We start from the raw sequence: 20,216 nt of genomic DNA on the forward strand, positions 1-20,216 counted from the left end.
AAAAAAAAAAAAAAAAAAAAAAAAAAAAAAAAAAAAAAAAAAAAATCCTGGAAAAAACTGCTCCCAGATTTTATTTTTAATTTTCTTTTTTAGTTTTTAATTCTTGTGGGTGTATAGTAGGTGTATATATTCACATGGTGCATGAGATGTTTTGATGTAGGCATGCAATGCATAACAACCACATCATGGGGAATGAGGTATGTGAGGTATCCACCCCTCTGGCATTATCCTTTGCGTTACAAACAATTCAATTATACCCTTTTAGTTATTTTTAAATGAACAATTAAGTTATTATTGACCATAGTCACCCTGTTGTGCTATCAAAAATAGTAGGTCTTATTAGTTCCTTCTGTTGTTTTGTACTCATTAATCATCACCACCTCCCCACAAAACCCTGCCACTACCCTTCCCAGCCTCTAGTAACTATCTTTTATTCTCTATGTCCATAAGTTCAATTTTTTTCATTTTATTTTTTGTTTTAAGGCACTGAGTAGTTTTTCTTTAGGGCTGTGAAAGAACTGTGCTACTTTCCAAAGATTTTGATTTTTTAAAAAATCTTGTAGGAATTAGGCTGTAGGAAAATCAGCCATTACAATAGCATATATCATTCCTTGAATGAGTTCATTCTACCCTTTAAGACAAAGTTGAGTCGTTTTCCTATTCAAAATAGAGATTACTGAGATAAAGCTTCTCTATTTATTTTGGAACCATTCTAGTACATTGGACCACACATAGGACTGTTTTCCAAATTGTGTTAATTTCTAGAGTATACATGTTCAGGAAGAGGTTAAAAGTTACCTTGCAAAAAAGGTTTCCATAATCAAATAAATGTGAGAAATATATTTTTTGACAAAGTTAGAGAAGCTTCTTCATTGCAAAACTTCTCAGATGATTTAATACACTAATATGCATGTTATCACCACTAGGGAGAAGGAGGCTGCAGCTTTGCAGAGCCCTTTCCTCAGTAAATATTCTCTGTCTTAAGCAACATGGATGCCGTATAACCTGTCTCAAGGTTTTATATTGAGAAATGTTCTCATCTATGAGAAAGCACTGAAATCCATATGTTTTCTTTTCTGAACCCTTTACACCTTTGCATTTTACTAATTCTATTTTGTGTTGGATGCCAATATCACTTAGCTCTAAGTCCAATCAATCCTGGTTCTAAAGCTTCGCCCAATTCAATACTTGTCTCTGCCTCCCTTTCTTCTTCATATAGATCTGGACCATTGCAGATCTTCCAGTTAGTCTCCATGGCTCAAGTCTTTTCTCTATGCCAGTCCTTCCTCCATGTTCCCACAAACACAGTCTTTCTAAATCTCAGGTGTCCTCTTGATAAGGTTTGTCTCTGTGCCTCATCTAAATCTCACCTTGAATTGTAATCATCCCCATGTATTGTGGGAGTGAACTGTTGGGAGGTAATTGAATCATGGGGGTGGGTTTTCCCCATGCTGTTCTCATGATGGTGAATAAGTCTCAGGAAATCTGATGCTTTTATAAAGGGGAGTTCCCCTGTACATGCCCTCTTGCCTGCCACCATGTAAGATGTTCCTTGCTCTTCCTTCAGCTTCCACCATGACTATGAGGCCTCCCCAGCCATGTGGAACTGTGAGTTCGTTAAGCCTCTTTCCTTTATAAATTACCCAATCTGGGGTCTGTCTTTATTAGCAGCTTGAGAACAGATGAATACACCTGTCATCTTGCCTCCATTCCTGCTCCAAATTTTATAGTGACATGTGAGATAGACAAAATTCCTTACATGTATCATTGAATTAGTTTTCTCGGGTTCCCGTAAGAAAACACCACAGATTGGATGGCTTAAACAATATAAATTTATTTTCTCACAGTTCTGAAGGCTGGAAGTGCAATCTCAAGGTGTCAGCAGGTTTGGTTTCTCTGGAGGCCACTCTTCTTGGCTTGTCAGTGGCCTCTTTCTCACTGTGTCTTCACGTGGTCTTTCCTCTGTGTGTGTGTGTGTGCATCCCTGGTGTCTCTGTGCGTGTCCAAATTTCTTCTTCTTATAAGGACACCAGTCAGATTGGAGTGGGGCCCACCCTAACAGCTTCATCGTAACTTAATCACCTCTTTAAAAGCCTTATATCCCAATACAGTCACATCCTGAGGTACTGAGGGTTAGGGCTTCTGCATCAGAATTTGGGGGAGTGGGATGTAGTTCAGCCAATAACAACCATATTTTGTGGTTTACATAACCAACCTATGTTTCTAGCTCTGAAGGTAAGGATTTCTACATTGTAGTCACACTAGATTAAAACTACTTTGATTTCCATGCCTTTCAGCTATTCTTTATGCTGAAGCATTGTACCCTTATCTTACTACCTTTTACAACATATATATACACACACACATATATATATACACACACATACATATATATATATTTGTTCACTTAGTGTTTGTTCACTTAGACAACTACTAGGTGAAGATTCACTCTGTTCTTGGGACAATTGTGGGTATTGGGGTTGGTAGTAGAAACAAAACATGTAACATGTAACCATCCTTGCCCTCATGGAGCTCATGTTGTGGTGAGGAAAGGCAAATTCTAAATAAAATGAATGATCATCAGGTCCAGAGCAGATGGTAAGTGCCATGAAGAAAAATAAAGCAGGAAAAGGGAATTTGTAGGACTGGGAGGGAGTGGTCAGGAAGCTTTGCTGAGGAAGTTGACCGTTGCATAGACCTGAAGGAGGGGCAAGAGGGAATCAGGCAGAGGGGACAGCGGCTGGCACAAAAACCCGGAGGCAGCAGTGTGCTGGTGGGTCCCAAAAACAGCAGTGAGGGCAGAGTGGCTAGAAGAGTGAGTGAGAGGCCATCCCCAGATGCAGCAAGAAAGGTAAGGCCTGGGCTAAAGATGGGAGGGTTATGTGGAGATGGCATAGGGTTCTGTAGGTGTAGAAATTATCTTTGGTTTTGTTTGTTTGTTTGCTTGCTTTTTGAAATGGGGGTCTCATTCTGTCACCAGGCTGAAGTACAGTGGTGCAATCACAGCTCATTCCAGCCTCAGTCTCCCAGGCTCAGGTGATTCTCCCAACCCAACCTCCCAGGTAGCTGGGACTACAGGCGTGTGCCACCATGCCCAGCTACTGTTTTGCATTTTTTGTAGAGATGCAGTTTTACCATGTCACTGAGACTGGTCTCAAACTCCTGGGCACAAGCCATTTTGCACACTTCAACCTCCCAAAGTATTGGGATCACAGGTGTGAGCCACCACACCTGGCCCATATTTGATTTTGAGGATAAGTTGGGAACACTTTGGAATCTTTTCAGAAGAGGAACTCATGACCTGACATCCATTAGCAGAGTCATCTGGCTGCTGTGTTGAGAATGGACCATACTGGACAAGGGGAAAAGCAGGAAGACTAGTGATGAGGCTGCAGCTATGAGAGATGTTAGGCTACTGTAGAATGGAAGCAGTGGAGGTGGTGAGGCCAGGATTTCAGATATATTTAAAAGTAGAAATAATAGCTTTTGTTGAGACCTTGGATGTGTGATGTGAGAAAAAGAAGGGAAAGGATGATTTGAAAGGGCTAAGCCTTTTCAAGGATTTCTTTCAAATGTCTTTAGTGAAGCCATTCCTGCCTCACCGAGGGAGAAGGCTAGGCATTCCTTTCTCAGTACTTTCAAGGCAGTTTGTCTGTACTCCTAAGACAGGGCTTGTCTCATTTCAATTCTATTCACTTGTAAAATCTGTTTTTCATGGCAGTGAGTTCCGTGAGATCAAGAATTCTATTGTACTTAACTTTGTATCTCTCAAGCTTAGTACAATGCCTAGAATATCACAGATGTTTAACAGTTTTTTTGAATTAAAACTGTTATAAAGAATTCCCTGTGAAGTTTATTAAAATGCTTGACATTAATCTTTCCTCTCTGAGAATGTCTAAATAGATGTTCTCTTTGTCTTAAGTGGAACGTCTGTGAAATACTGTGGAATGGAGTCATACATGCAGCCAACGTATTGACAGATGCCCTTAGGAACAATATGCTAAGGGTACTAGCTTATCAGGTGGAGGAATAAAGGCAATAGGTGAGGCAGAGGGAGAAACTGACCTGCAGAGCAAACACAACACATGATGAATCCACAGGTATCTCTGGCCCTTCAGAGTTATAGAACCCTGAGGCCGAGGGGGTGAGCAGACCTGTATTCCCCTGCATAGACTCGTCAGTGGATGAAGACCCTCCTTTACTCCCTACCCCACCAGCATGTATAACCAGGGCCAAGTCAGCTCTGCGCCACTGAGGGTGATTCCAGGAGACAGAAACTGAGACTTTCACTGTCAACACTTCCAACCGGTGGGACCAGGCCTGAAAGGGGATCCTGGTAGCATACCAAACATCCACTGCCACAAATTCTGAAGAAATGATTTTATTAATTATAAAGAAAAATACTTTTAATCATGTTTAAAAGAAACAAAAGCAAATGTTTCAGTCAAAGATTTAATTGAACTCAAAATCAGTTTGAAACTGTAATCAAAGAAGGTACAAGGATAGAAAGCTATTCTTTTATCTTTCATGTCTATGTATTCATTAATAGCAAGCACAATATATACTTAAAATTGCCAGTCTACATTCCACCCTACATTGACTTGCTAAAGCTGAACTTTAAGAGCTACATAGTTTCAAATAATGAATTTTTAATTAATAAGCCTTCAATTTTCAGTAATTTGCCGAGAACATTGTTGGGCCAGTTTCACATATATATATAATTATATGTGTTTGAGTAGATATATTCTTTTTCAGCACACAAACATTAAATACATATAGGTATAAGACCCCTTTCTTTGCAGTATGTTCTATAAACTTTGCTATTTACTTCATGGCTTTTAAATCTAGTTTGACATTTTCAAATAAAAAAACAAAGTCTTCTTCTAGGTCAATATTAATTTATTTATCCATGGTACCTTTTCACCCTCATGTAATAATATTCAAGAGCAATTCACCTATAATTCCATAGCTAACTGAACTCATATGTGTGTACGAAAGGAATCCCACCTAACATGTAAAGATTGACTCATATAGATATGCATCATAATGAGAACAAAAAAGGTTGAATTTTCAAATTCTCTCTGTACAGGTTGATCCCTATCATTAGCAGGTTCTTGCTAATGTTGTAAACATTTGTGGGGTTTTAGTTTTGGTTTTATTATTTTTTGAGATGAAGTCTTGCCCTGTCCCAGACTGGAGTGCAGTAGCACAATCTCAGCTCATTGCAACCTCTGGCCTCCCGGGTTCAAGTGATTTTCCTGCCTCAGCCTCCCGCCATTTAGCTGGGATTACTGGCATGTGCCACCACCCCTGGCTAACTTTTGTATTTTTGGTTGAAATAGGGGTCTCTCCATGTGGCCCAGGCTGGTCTCGAACTGGTGAGCTCAAGCAATCCGCCTGTCTCAGCCTCCCAAAGTGCCGGGATTATAGGCATGAGCCACCATGCCCAGCCACTTATGGGTTTTCTCGTCTGTCCTGTATCAAGTGAGCTGTGGTGCTCTGCCCAGTAATACTTGACAGAGGGCCATCACATAAATGGTACTGAAGTTTAAACTCATAAGAGGTGAAGATCACCACGATGCTAAACTTAAATAAGTATGATTACCTCTTACCTAATTAGATGTATGCTCATTTGATGTACTATGGAGAGGGCCATAGTTCTTTCATGAAAAAGCTCTATTTTCAGTTTATAAACCACAAATGAATATTGACTATTAATTTATGTATTTAAGCTTGCTTTTTCACACATTCAAACCATGTAAAATATAAAAATAGGTTTGTGAGACAATCAAGGCAGAGGAAAAAATGGAAATATGCAAGTTAGGATTCAGCCAGGCATGTGCTGAGAACATAACACATCTGCTCTGAAATCCTGCACATTAACAAGACAGCAGTGCCAAATTTCCTAGGTGGGTCTGGTAGTTTTCATTCAGAGAAAAGTTTATTCTGAGAGAATTCAAGTTACCCTTACAACGGTGTCCTGTGCAGAACCCTTACTGTAATACAGCTCCCACTATCGCCACGGGGTTGTTTTCTCCAGTGTCTCTGGTTATAGGCTAATGAGTGAATCCCAAGGCATAAGGTTCAGGCAAAATATTAACACACAAGGTCTTTCCTCAGGAACAATTTGGGTTTCAATAGTGCTGCTCCTGATGTTACCATTGTTGATAATGCTGTGGTTGTGTGGCGGGAGTAAGGATAAGATGGAAAAAGCAGCATAGGAGAGTGGTTAATAGCACCAGCTGAGGGACAGATTGACACATGTTCAAATCCTAGTGCCATGACTTCCTACTGTGACCTTAGTCAAGTTACTTGACCTCTGTGTGCCTTAGTTTCATCAACCATAACATGAAAAAGATAGAGTTATTTTAAGATTAAGTGAAATAAACTTGTAAAACACATGGCATAGTGCCAGACACAGTGCAAATGCTCAGCAAATGATAATAGGTGTTCTTAAAAATGAATATAACAATTTTAAACAACTTTATATGTTTCTTTTGAAACATCAATACTGAGCAAACTCTGAAAACTGGAAAGTCTGTCTTTCCTTTACCATTTCATGTGCCAGAACTAGACTGTCAATCCTAGAGGTTGAAATTCTCTGCTGATTCACCTAAAATTTGACTATAATTTCCAAACCCTCCTTCCCATGCCTGAGGATGGAAGAACATGCCATATGGTCACCCCTTATCCTACAGTCATGAGCTAAAATGGGATTTACGCGCACCGAAGTTTCATCTTCTGGGAAACAGCAGGGTGGCTCCTCCGGATTTCCTCTCGATCATGTTTGCAAACCAATAAATCACAGCCAGCATCAGAAAGCCTGCTGGCCACAAAGAGGAATAAGGTAGCTCCTGGAAAGAATCAAGGATGATCAAGGTGGCCCTTCCTGGCTTCCTCTCACAAATCACTCATCATTTGCACTGAGATTATAACTATATTTGTGAACCACCTGTGGATTTGGATCAAGTCTTGTTCATATTCGTGAGTCTATAGTATCCAGCACACTGTCTAAAACAGCAGTGTCCAATAGAGATATCATGCCAGCCACAAATATTGTTTATACTTTTCTAGTAGCCACAATTTAAAAAGAAACAGATAAAATTAATTTCAGTCATGTATTTCACTGAGTCCAATATGTCTAAACTGTCATTTCAACAGTATTACCAATATAAACAATATTTATGAAATACTTTTCTTTCTTTTAGTCATACTGGTTTTTCAGAGCTAGTATGTGTACCCTTACAATAGCTTCAGTTATGACCAGCAACAAGTCAAGTGCTTGAAAACCTCATGTGGTTTGTGTTGGACAGATAGGCTCCAGAATAATAATAATGATAACAATGGAAGTGCTGTTTCAATCATGTATTATATATTAGATCATTCAGTCTTTGCAAGGATTCTGTAATGAGTGCTATTATTATTCCCATTTTATAGATGAGGAAATTGAGAGCAAAGGGAGATTAAAAATTGCCTGAGGTTATATAGTTGGTATATGGAGCAGTGAGTCAGGCCAGCATCCAAGTCCATTTGTTTAACCAGCACACTGGGTACAAAGAAGGGAGGAGGAGACAAGGATTTCTAGATCAGCTGGCAATTCACAAAAACATCTTATTCCCTACATGCATAATGTTTATAACTGGTGCAACATCTCACGCTTGTAATCCCAGCACTTTGGGAGGACAAGGCAGGAGGATCACTTGTGCACAGGAGTTTGAGACCAGCCTGGGCAACATAGCAAGACTTCGTCTCTAATAAAAGTAAAAAAAAAGTTTACCAAGTGTGATGGTGTGCAACTGTGATCCCAGCTTGGGATACTACTCTCAGCCCAGAGGCTGAGCCAGGAGGATCCCTTGAGCTCATGAAGTCGAGGCTGCAGTGAGCCATGATCACACCACTGCACTCCAGCCTGGGTGACAGTGAGATCCTGTCTCTAAAAAACAAAAAAAAAAAAATTATAAGCTCACTATTATTTACAATATAGAAGCATAAAAGGACCTTGGCTTCCTACCTCTCTTCTTATTGCTTGGTCTGCTCTAAACACACCCATTTCCTTGTTTCGAGAATGCAATAGATTCATTCCACATATAGGCTGTTTGCAAGAACTGTGTCTTCCCATTTGGAACGTTTTAACCTAGGTCTAAAACTGGCTTACTTTCTTCTTTCATTCAGATATATACTGAGATGTCACTCCTACAGAGAGGTCTGTCTATCCGGACCTCAACCCTGTCACTTGCCTAATCCTAATCCTGCTTTATTGTTCTCCATAATGTTTTTCTTCATCATTATTTGTTTTCTTTTGAGTTAACCATCTGCCATAGCAGAACGTAAGCTTCACAAGGACAGAGCCTTTCTTTTCTTCCTTGTTGTCTCCAGTGCCTAAAAGACGTCCCTTGTCTGTGGCTGGTGATTAATAAATTAAAACATAAATAAATGAAATAGAATTAAATTGAAAGCACGTGGCCGGGCGTGGTGGCTCACACCTGTAATCCCAGCACTTTGGGAGGCCAAGACAGGCAGATCACGACGTCAGAAGATTGAGACCATCCTGGCTAACACAGTGAAAACCTGTCTCTACCAAAAATACAAAAAAATTAGCCGGGCGTGGTGGCAGGCACCTGTAGTCCCAGCTAGCTACTCGGGAGGCTGAGGCAGGAGAATGGCGTGAACCCGGGAGGCGGATATGTGAGCAATGGCTCTTATTGTGAACTCCGGGAGCGAGCTTGCAGTGAGCTGAGATGCGCCACTGCCAACTCCAGCACTGCGGCGACAGAGGAGATTCGGTCTACCAAAAAAAAAAAAAAAAAAAAAAAAAAAAGAGAACCACATGATGGGGAAAAGCAATGATGCTATTCAATGCGAAATCATTTGTTCATTTAATAAAATGCTTTTTTTCCTAAGGAATTCAAGAACTTCAAGTAGCTGGACGTGATTGCCTCTGCGCTCCCGCTTGTCTCACCACCATGGCACTCTTGTACTTATTATGTTTCTGCATAGCACTTCTCACCTTCGAAACCATCATACATTTACTTATTTATTAGTTAATCATTTGTGTTCTGTCCCCCTCACCCCCTTAGAAAGTAAGGTCCACATAGGCAAAGATTTGGGTTTGGTTTTTTCACTGATGAATTCAAAACGCCTAGGGTGATTCCTGTCACAACGTAGGGACTTAAGAAATATCATAAAGGAATGAATGAATTGACATTTCTATATTTAAGTATCTCCAGTTAAATATATACGTTATCTCATGAATTATTATATTGGTTCACATGTACAGAAGTCCTGACTTGTGGCCTTGTGTGTTACTTTTTTATTTTCTACCTGTCTACCCTACTTGGCATAAAACAAAATTAATTATATAATTTCTCAAAAATAATACATTTCTTTAAACAAGCATCCTGAAAGATGTAGGTCATACTATAAAGAGTTTTAGTAGCCTAATGTCAAATGTCTTGGTAGAATTCAGTAGGCTGCCCTGTGCACCAGAATAGATGGCATTTTTACTAAGGTACATTTCTGAGTTGTGGTATGATACAACCATTAAAGCCCACATTAATCCAGTTATAAGTAACAGAGGCCATATTTTGAATTGGATAAGACTAAATATATACTTTAGACATTTTTAGATAAGGGAAAATGTTTCAACAATAGATTAATTAATCCCCTTGTTTTATATAAATCTTAACAGTTGTATTAGTTTATCAGGTTATTCCTATTTCAAGATTAAATATTATAGTGTATACCTGATGGTGTCAGTATATATTTTTTCAAACATATTTGCTTTTGTAGATGGTCAGAAGTTCCCAAGTTTCATGGATGCCCCACAGATTCATAGGCATTTATAGCTCATATTTATTCTGAGAAGTAGACAACAAATTCATAGAACACAGTCTCATAAGTCATATTTTGGGGGGGAATCATCTATACATATGTTATAGGCAGGGCTGGTAACACACTGGACAAAAATGTGTTGTTAAAGTATGTTTTATGCTATATGAAAAGTGAAGTTTATGGCTCAAATATTTATTTGCAAGCGAACAGCTTGTCTGCAATCATTGTATTCTTTTTTTTGTACTCTGAGAAAAGAGCCTTAGCTTTTTGGTATGTCAGTTTCCTCATCCATAAAGTTGGCATATTTCTTATTATTTATCCCTAAGACATACCTTAAAAAATATTGCGATGACATATAATCACTTTTTTTCTGAAACTAAAGATGCAGTGTGAATATAAAAGAGTGGCTTGTATGGATTTTTTTTTCTTCCTCTTTTCTGTAGTGGATGTCATTTGGAGTGCTAGCTGAAATATTTATTTTTTTAAAAAAACTCTTTAACAAGACTATCTGAATACAAATGTGTTTGTGCTATAAATGCCCAAAAGTCAAGAAATAACGAAGAGTGGCTGAAATTGTCCTCCCTTCTGAAGAGGCTTTGTTCCCTGGAATTTCTCCCATTTAAATGATCTCAGTGCAGTAAGTGATAGCCAGGACTTGGCACGACTGAAGAAATTACCAAGCTTACCCTTCTGCTGACTTGCTGCAGAACATTCTAACCTCTCTTCCTGGTTATGAGTTATGGTATTATGAAAGTGTTTGTGGTAAATTCCTAAGAGAGAACAAAAACTTTATCCCTTGCAAAAGCAAAATGAGATTATAAAATAACAGGGAAAAAAATCAAAATCAGTTGTCTTTATTCTTTCTTCTTTAGTCTCTGTCCTAGTAGCCAACATTTATGATATGCTTACTGTATGCCTAACTCTGTTATAAGACCCTTGTTCATGTTAACTATCATAATCCTCATACGACATCCTATGAAGTAAGTTCTGTTATCTTCATTTTGTAAGTAACAAAACAGAATCACGGAAATATTAGCTAACTTGCCCAAGTCCCCTGTTTAGGAAACACTGAATCTGAGTTTTAAACAAACTTTTCTCTTTGTAGTCCAGTTCATTGTACACAGTTGCAAAACATATAACAATTCTTGACTTTTCAAACTATAGAGGGAACTGCATATAGTTGATTTTGTTTGTTCTATTGTTTACAATATTTGAGAAGGAAAGATAAGTTAAAAAAAAAAAAACACCAAACTTTTTATTAATTTAATTTGTTTTTTTAGAGACAGGGTCTTTCTTGTCACCCAAACTGGACTGCAGTGGCATGAGCATAGTTCACTGCAGCCTTAACTTTCTGGGCTCAAGCAATCCTCCCACCTCAGCCTCCCTAGTGTCTGGGACTATAGATACCTGCTTCCATACTCTGCTAGTTTTTGTATCTTTTGTAGAGATAGGGGTTCTCACTTTGTTGCTCAGCTTGGTTTCAAATTCCCTGGCCTCAAGCAATCCCCAACCTTGGCCTCTCAAAGTTCTGGGATTATAGATATTAGCCACTGCACCCAGCTTCAATCTTTAAAATATTCTATATCCTTTATATTTACAAACCACAGTAAGAGATGCTTAGCATAATAATATTTTTCTTCATTTTTAAAAATTCCAGCAAAAAATGAGATACTCTATTCCTGGAAAAGAAAACCATAGCTAACATTTCAGGGTTCTATGGCATTAAGTCAGGCATTTTTCACTTCTAATAAATGCCCAAAGCTCTGAAGGCTAATCTAGTTCTTCCAAAATATGCTTCACTGGTTGGTTCACAGCAGTTATTTCCTGTTAACAGCCAGATTTGGTGATTTAAGCATAATTTCTGCTCTGCTATGACAACATAATTAGCTCTTTCCATCATTATTGGAAGAAAGATACATTTTTTCCCCCTTTAAGAACACAGTATTATTACTTTGAGTGACCATGAAATTATTTGCTAGAGGAGCACTTTGAAAATATATTAAAAGTTTTAAAAAAAAAAATTAGGATGTGTTCATCTCCATTGTTCATTGAGTGTGTAAAAGAATTAACTGAAAAGCACTTGAAAGTGTGAAAATGTGAATCATAGTACAGCAGCTGTATTTGCTTAATGCAGGGTCAGGCCTAGGTCAGAAAGTGAGTAAGTTGGCCAGCAGCAGATAACAACATGAAGCTCTTCTAAGTACAGAATTTCCAAAGATCAAGAGCCATTTTGTCAAGACCAGTTCAGTTTGGGAAGCAAGAAGTTTATTTCTGATATTTGGAGTTTGGCTTCTCAGTAAAATTTAAAGAAATAAATATCAGTACAACCGTCAACTCTGTGAACACTTGACAGCAATGCTGATTTGGGGGCTGAATGAAGTAGGTATGTAAATGAATACATTGATAGAGGACTCTTTATGTAACTGCACTGTCCTAGGTTTGTTATGTATGTTACCTTTAAAATCTTCACAGTAATCCTATACAATATGTACTAGAATTATCTTCATTTTATGGATGAAGAAATGAATACATAGCAACCTCAGTAAGTACAGAACTAGGATTAAACTATGGCAGAGCAGATCCAGGCTCCGTGCTTGTAACCACCACAGTAGGATAATGACCCCCAAAGGCATCAGGTCCTAATCTCTGGAATTTGTAAATACTACCTTATGTGGAAAAAGGATCTTTGCAGATTTGGTTAAGGATTTTGAGATGGAGAGATTTTCCTAGATTGCCCAGGTGGGCTTTAAAGGTCTTCACAAATGCCTTGTAAGAGGACAAAGGGAGATTGACACAGATTGAAGAAGAGAATGCAGTGTAACCACAGAGGCAGAGACTAGAGGGATGTAACCACAAGCCAAGGAATGCCATCAGCCACTGGAATCTGGGAGAGGCAAGTCATGATCTCTCCCTAGGAACCTCCAGAGGGAGCGCATAGTCCTGCTGTCTGTCCCTTTGATTATGGCTCAGTGAAACTGATTTCAAATATTTGGCCTTCAGGACTGCAAGTGAATATATTTCTGTTGTTTTAAGCCAGGAAGTTTGTGGAAATTTCCACTGGAAACACAACTGCTGTGAGGCATCCATTTTCCAGCAAATTCACATCATGGAGTAACCCACTTCTAAATAAGTGGTGAGCTTGAACAAGTGGGTTAGCCTCTCACAGTTCTAGTTATATAATCTGTAAAGTGAGGGGGTTGGACTTTGTGACTTGTAAGACATTTTATAGTTATACATCATAAGGGAAATTGTTTCCAGGCCTTCAGCAAAGGGAATTGCCAGATTATTTTGAGAATTGAATTTAACTCAGCATTTACTAAGGAGCTACTATGTACTCAGCACAGAGCACCAAGATTTATTTGATCTCAAATAATTTTTAAAATTTTTAAATGTAGCATTCAAAGCTGGGATTAAGTTTGTTTTTTGAAGTAAAACTAAGCAGTGACATGATATCAAATAGAAACATGGCCATAACTGTGCAGAGACACACTCCATATCAGGAGTTTCTGTGCAGTGAACTCTAGGCTGAGGATGCAAATTCATTGCATCTTGCCTGTTAACTCCTGCTCCGCTGTGGCCTCCCAGAGTCCTGTGTTGGAGCAGATCCTGAAGCTAAATCCAGACTCTGGAGAAAATATCATGGCCATTTAGGTATAGACACATGAGCTGGAAGGGAATGCAGTGGTTCCAGATGTTTGCCATTCCTACTCTAAAGCACAATAATTAAGATCATAACCACTCTTAACAGTTTCCTGCTGTACCTGAAAGAGCTTCAGGTTTTTCTTCAAAGCAATTGTAGAAATGATAACATCGGTTCCAAACAGAATGTAGGGACATTTTAATCTAAGTAATCATCAAGAATTACAGAAATGACAGCAAAGTGTCTTTTCAGCCATCAAGACGCTTTTTGTTTTCCTAACTCAGGTGCTATTGGTTTACATTTATTAAAAATGCCAACTAATCTTCTGAAGTGCCCACATTTATTGCCTAACATTCCTTCTGAAAGTAGGTAAAGGAATATAAGTGAATAATTATAAAGTACTAATTTATGAAATGTTATGTATGCAACCTACTAACAAAAACAGCTTTACTCACCAACGTCTCTTGTTGGCTTTCTTGGTTAAGTGTCTGAAAGTCAGAAGCAAAAGGCTCTGGGGATTTCCTCTGAGGTGAGAGAGAGGCCATAAGAAACATTAGGGTAACTTGACACTTTCAGCATTGAACTTTCTGGACCATTGGTCTCAAAGTATCAGTACACAGGCCCAATATGGCATCCCACCTTTTTGGTTTAGTCCTCAAAATGTTGGCCCACACAAGTATTTTGATAAAGTTTTAAGTAGCTGACAACATATACAGTTAGAAAAAAAAATCTCATAAAAATCCACATTACCAACTTCTGTTAGTCATCAAATATGGGGTCTGTAGCCCATTGAGCCTGCACTCCTATTGGCAGCAGGCAGCCAGAGCTAAGTAACAAGAGTAAAGAGGAAGCTGATTGATTGGTTTTGTACCCATGTCTCCACTGAAAGTTAGAAAATAAAAGACAACCCAGGTAGGTGTCATGTTTCAAGAAAAAAAAAAATCTTATGCTTAGCTTTCTCCCATTTGTTATCTGTATGGCCTCTGGAGACATATGAAACTCAAGTCCTGTGCTAGACAATGTCAACATCAACTAGTACAAAAGTGAGCTCTGGGACACTGTGGAAACAGCAACAGGGACACACTATAAACCAGGCCTTTAGAGCCACAATGTAGAAGCAGACCTGCATGGCTCCCCACAGCCTCCTACAGTGTCCACAGTGCCATATATACCTCGGTGTTCCATAATCAATTAATCAATTCATCAACCAGTGCTTCTCAGATTTTAATGCTGTGCAGAAAACACACCTGTGGAGTTTGTTAAAACTGTAGATTCCCAGGGCCCAACCTGAGTGTGGAATCTGCATTTTAATCAAGCACAGCAGGGTAATAGCTGCATATCTCTTTATGAAACATCACCTTCAAGTATTGGCCCTCCCAATTGCTTTGTCTCATTGGTTATGTTTATTTTGATTAGTAGGGATAACAGTAAATGTATAGCCTAATAAAATTTATTAATACTTTGGGGAAAAAGTAGAGTGGGGGATTATTATCTTCTGGGCACTTACTATATGCTAGGCATGTGCTTAGAATTTTGTGGGTGACCCTTCCTATATAACCCTGTGAAATTATACCCATTTATCAGCTGATGAAACTAAGGCAGGAAGAGGCTAAGCAATGTGCTCAAGGTTAAATGGATAGTCAAGTGGCAGAGTCAGCACCTAATCCCAGGATTGTGTATGCCAAAACCTTGCTCTCAGCCACAGTGTTAGCCTACCCCGTGGCTTTCAGACCTTTTTGACTTACAATAAAAAATAGGTTGATATCATGATCTACTAGACACATACCCACATCCTTACACACAGAAACATATGAATGTACATACACATACACATCTATAAGACTATGTATATCTTGATAACTTCTGTTTATTCAGTTTCATACTTTTTAATGCTAGGTTTTAATCCACTGAATAGCTTTTATAACCCTCTCAAGGATCATGACACTCAGTTTGAAAAACAGCAATAAACCTGAAATTCCAAAAGAACAATAAGGAATATTAGATACTATAGTTTATGGACCATATGGCCAAAGTGTGTATGTGAGCATGATGTGTACAAAATTTTTGCAGATGAGTAATCACCTCTCATTCCAGAACTCTCTGAGTAATAATAAACGTAATTATAACAATTTATTACATATGTTATGCTTTATAATTTTCCAAACTTTTCAGATTCATTATCTATTTTAATATTCACAAAACCTGATGAAGTCTATAAAACAACAACAGTAATAATGTAACATATCATTTTTATCTTATCATTCTGTGGAATTTAAGGATTTAGATTTCCACTAGGATAGTCTACTGAAGTATACCCATTGAAGAATTACTTCATAATATCAGTCTATCACATCACCAATATTTTGTTTTCTTAAAAAAAGTTATTCTATGCTTAATGATGGATAGAAAAAAATTAAAAAATATTTTATTCTAATAAACCTTTCTGCATAATGAAGTACCTTTGGTGAGATAATAAATATTTTAATAAATGTAAATCATTTTAAATTGGAATAAAAACATGCTTATCTTCTTCAAGGCAATAGTATCCACAACCTGCCCGCTTAGCTACCACAGGGAGATCTTTTTGCTGATATTTTGTCCTAGTCTTCTAAAATCAGCAGGGCTCAAAGGTGGAGAGGTGTTAGTATGACCCATGATGCTAGAGCTTCCACTTTCCTATTATAGGCATCACTGACCGTTTTCAGACAGTAACAGGCAGAGGTGCTCAAGAAATGGCACTGGGAAGAGGCAGGATATTCTGCCCCTTTTGTAAATATGCACATTGACATGATGGGCTTTCTTCCACACTGTTTTGGGTAGGCATTTCCCTCCCCTATCCTCTCTGTCCCATTGATACAGAAAATTAGTTTTACCAAAATAATTCTTAGTGCATTTACAATCACCGGGGACTGAATTTTCATCTGCTTTTGTGGAGTATATTATATTACTCTCCAGGATTTATACAAAGAATTTGCTAATTTTTTAAAATATTAAATTTCTGTAACTCACTTCTCTCCCTAGTTTCTAACTCTTACACACACCTGTAGATCCAAGTGTCCAAAAAGTTCTGTGAAAGTTGTTCTGAGGGGAATATTAAAAGCCGTTGTCTTCAAAGATGTATCAACTCCTTGACTTTTGAAATAATTTCTTCTATTATTTCTCTTGGACATATAATTGCAACCAAGAAGTACCTTATTCCACAAAGGATAAGCTTCCCCCCTAAAATGTATATTTAAAATCTTAGTCTGTTCAGTAATAGGTCCTTACAGCAAAAGCATCCTTCAGAATTATCTAGTAATTCATTTTCATTTCATAAATATGGAAAATGAAGGCCAGAAAATCTATCTCCCAGTGAGTCTTCTTTTCTGCTAACCGCATTGTCAAAAAGCAGAGCTAATGTTTGCAGAATGCCATGAATTCATGTATTCTGTATCACAGCTAATTTGTAACCACAGTATATTGTGCAAAAAAAAATCATTGAAAGCATCAAAATTCTACCCCCAATAAATGAGACTCTGTGTGCACATGTGTGTGTCCAAAGGGACTTTCTTTGGTTATGTATAAATGGAAAATAGAAATCTATATTGTTTCAGGTCTGATTCTACATCTGCTAATTGGATTTCAGTGTATGGATTTAGTAAGCCAATATTCATGTTCTTAAGTAAACATCTCTCTGAATGCATACATACGACGATAGCTTTTAATTGGCAGAATCAATGACTAAGTTAGATGCATACCAAGTTGAGTTTGCGAAAGTAATCTAGGTTATTAATGAAAGGACTTCATACTTATTTTAGTAGCAGTCTTATAACTAATGGAAAGAAAGCAGAATGTAGAATCCTAAAGGTCTTCCAAGGGCAGAAATTCTTCTTTTTTTTCTGACAGGAATGGCCACATTATTCTGAACCATTCTGTTTTACATCTAATTCCTAGCTGACAAGTGTCCGTTTTTCATTCTTATTCATTCGTCACCCTTGTGTTCACTCTGCCTGCAAGGCAACCGGCCTGCCTTCTATCACATCTCTCCAAATGATGAAAGATATGCTTAAAATCTTATCTACCCTCCCCTCACAGAGTGGTGAGGAAGCGTGCTGAAATGAGCGGCTTCCATGCTGCACGGCCACAATATACCCTATGTTCATTACACAATCTGAAAGCCAGAGAGGTTTTACGGCAGGAATTAGAAGTGTTTTTCAGGAAGAAGTATTGCCTTATGGGGGGTTAAGTGTGAGATCATTCTAGAAATTAGATAAAATTTATGTAGAGCTTAAAGCCAAACCCTTAAAATAATTCTGTGGTATTCAATGATGGTTTATTAAGCCTGTCTCTGGAAGTAGATGCCTGTATCCATCGCCATTCTCAATTAGGAAACGTCTACATAAAATATGCCTTCATATGGCAAGAATTAGAAAACTGTGCCAAAAATTGCACCATATTCTAAGAAGAATTACAGCATGCTGCACTCAAACCCATTGCCCGTTAATGGTGCTACTAACTTCTGTCACCTTAAAATTTTGGAAAAGAGTAGTAGATACCGTTGGGACTTAGAAAACAATACGCCAAAATGAAGGCCCCAGAAGCAAGTTTTTCTCTGACCTACTCCTGCCCTCCTGTCTCTCAGTCCATTCTTCCCCAAGGCCAGCTATGGAAAAGACAATCCCTCTTTCCCCAGGCGAGTCATAGAAACCCCTTAGTCCAAAACCAGCCACAAAACTGAAAATATTATTCTAAATTTCCAACCTCCTTTTGTGTAAAAGTGACCATAAAAAATTTATCTAACCTACCTTGTGTGATCATAGGTCATCAGACCCCCATTCCAGAGAGGGTCCTGCCTGATACCCAGGTGAAGGAAGGAATGAATGCTCAGAGAGGCCAGGAAGAATCTAGACCCACAGTCTTGCTAGGTCTCTCCACTCAGTCTATTAACATTAGGTCAGATCCTTTTTGTCCAATCGTATTTCTACACACTGTCCAGTTTTTGTTGAACGGAAGCATAAAAATGGGCAATTATCCCTGGATCTTTATGTCTTCATTCCAAAGGCTCCCATGTGTATATGTTAAGTAAAATTTGTCTGTCTTCTCTCCAATTAATCTGCCTTTTGTGACTTAGTTGGTTTTCCACTGAACCTTCAGAGGGCAAAGGAGAACTTTTCCCTCTGCTCCCACAGTACCCAGAATGGTCATTTCCCCACTTCCTGGCCACTCCTCATCACAGCTTGGCTTCTGCTCCCCCTCACTCCTAAACTTCCCAGACCAATGATTTCTCTCCTGTGAGTGCTTCTGAGTCCTTCACTGCATTTCTCCTATTGACCGCCCCACTTTTTAAAACTTTATTTTCCTCTTGGATGCTCTGACACTAACTTCCTTGGGTTTTCTCCTACCGCTTTGTTCACTCTATATTGTTGGATGACAGCTTTTCCTCTTAAAGTCACTGTCCTCTTTTTTTTTATGCTGTAGTCTCTCCCTGGTGATGCCATCTATTTCCAGTGCTTCAGCAATTGCCTAGTTGGTGAAGCACAAGAAATCCTACCAGGCCTTCTTTTCCAAGCCCTAGACCTGTGGTTCTCAATTGGGGGTGACTTTTCCCTTTAGGGGACATCTGGCATTGTCTGAAGGCACTTATTTTGTTAAGGTTGGGATGGGGTTCCAGTGGCATCTAGCAGGTAGAGTCCGGGGATGTTGCTAAGCATCCTGCTATGCAAAGAACAACTACCACAAGGAATTACCCAGTCCCCAAAATTAACAGGGTTAAGGTTTAGGAACCATGATCTGGACTACTAGACTTTTCAGTTTGAATGTTTCACAGATATGCCAAACCTAACATGTACCAAAATGAATTTATCTTTCTCTCTGCTTCCCTGCCCAACTTGATACTATGCCACTCAGTGTTCGTACCAAGTTAACAATGCAGTAAGTAAGAATATAACATTATTCTTGCCTTCTGGCACTTTCCAAATACCTACATCTTCTTCAAGGTATGATCTATTTATTTCTAGAATTACTTCCTCCTCTTCCTGTCCACTATACTAGCTGAGTTCAGGACCCCGTCATCCCTCATGGTTTATTCAAATGAGTCCCTAACTAACTTCGGGCTCCTCACCACCGCCTCCCTCTATCAGTCACTCTGATGGATACTCCTGGTCTCTGATCTCACTCCTTTGAGGGTTTGCCATTCCATAGCATGACAGAAAGGCTTTTCATAAGCACACCTCAGCTTACCTTTCTAGTCTTCTTTCTGTGTCTTGTACATCTTCATCCAAAGTACCTAATAAAATGTCTACCATATGGAGACAATGAATAAATGTTAAATGAAATTGCTCTATTTAAATACATATATGCCTTTTTCTTGTTCTTAGCCCTCATTTTGTGATATCTTGGTTAATTTGAATTAGAGTGAGTCAGTATGTTATTGAATTTGAGAACTCATTCCAGTTATTATGTCTTTGCCCAACCCCACATCAGGCAGAAGTTCCTCAGAATCATTTTCTACAAACAAGATAAATCTTGTCAAGAACATTTTAGCCTGTAAATGATATTCACTGCTGCTCTTTTTATTGGTATCTGGTGTTTCATCAAATTTTATCTCAGTGCAGATAAAAAAACCAAGAGAAGCCACCACATCAGAAGAGAAAATTTTTAATGTTTCCATTGGAAGAATACGAATTAACCAAAAGAGATGTCGAGGGGACGTGTGGGGTGGCAACACGTAGAAAATCTGTATCAGCAGGTTCTAAGGCAGCCATTG

At 38.5% G+C, this 20,216-nt stretch overlaps 1 protein-coding gene across 1 annotated transcript in view; it reads left to right on the forward strand.

Annotated features, from left to right (window-relative positions):
* UNC5C (unc-5 netrin receptor C) overlaps positions 1–20,216 on the forward strand; it is a 394,905-nt gene that overhangs the window by 257,225 nt on the left and 117,464 nt on the right. The gene's annotated exons all lie outside the window — the stretch shown is intronic.

Source organism: Rhinopithecus bieti, unplaced genomic scaffold (assembly GCF_001698545.2).
Source record: "Rhinopithecus bieti isolate Rb0 unplaced genomic scaffold, ASM169854v2 scaffold_6708, whole genome shotgun sequence".
NCBI lineage: Eukaryota > Metazoa > Chordata > Mammalia > Primates > Cercopithecidae > Rhinopithecus > Rhinopithecus bieti.